Raw genomic sequence first — 775 nt, forward strand, 5'->3', positions numbered from 1 at the left:
ATTCTGCTTCCTGACCTGGAGTGCCACTGTATTTACCTCATTGTTGCACTTCACCCACCGGGGTGGTACTGGATAACTTATCTCCACTTCTGTCCCTGGGTTATTCGAGGTCATGAGCTAGTTCAGCCCAAGTCCCTGTGCCCCGCATTTACACTTAAAGAGATTTAGTGTCGTTTTAGTCTTACTAGTCTCCACAGATCCTCCAGAGGAAACCTTAAACTTCATTATTCCTGCATATCGTAAAAGTGAGTTCAAATTTCTAAACTAAGCCCTGGTTCACGGTGGGAAAAGTCCTCGCGCGGTACAGCTAAGGCACCAGCATCTGCTACAGTGACCACTCTGGCCTCTGGCCGGGGCGCAGCTTCAACTTCACTCCACGGTCCCACTGCAGCCCACCTCGCACCACCTCTTCCTCGGGTTGAGTTTCCGTGGAGATGCTCACACTGTGCCCGAGAGCGGGACGGGTCCGATGCCTCACCCCATCTCATGACCGTCCTTGGGGGTGAGGGAGGGGGGCGCTGAGCCGCCTGCGCTCTGTAACCCGCTCCCACCAGGACCTCAGGAGGGCGCGAGGGGTCTGCGCCGCGAGAGGAGGCTGCAAGAGCAAGTCTGCGTGGAGCTACACTGCATCCCTCCGTCCGGCTTTGGGGGTCCTCCGCCTCCCCCCAGATCTCACCGACAGGGCCATCCACCACGGGCAAGACCATCCAGTGGGACGCGCTGAGAAACAAGGCCGACTGCGAAGGGCCCCAGCTGGGGCCCTGGGAGCCGAGGG

The sequence above is a fragment of the Myotis davidii genome, unplaced genomic scaffold (genome assembly GCF_000327345.1).
Source record: "Myotis davidii unplaced genomic scaffold, ASM32734v1 scaffold78, whole genome shotgun sequence".
In the NCBI taxonomy this organism is placed as follows: domain Eukaryota; kingdom Metazoa; phylum Chordata; class Mammalia; order Chiroptera; family Vespertilionidae; genus Myotis; species Myotis davidii.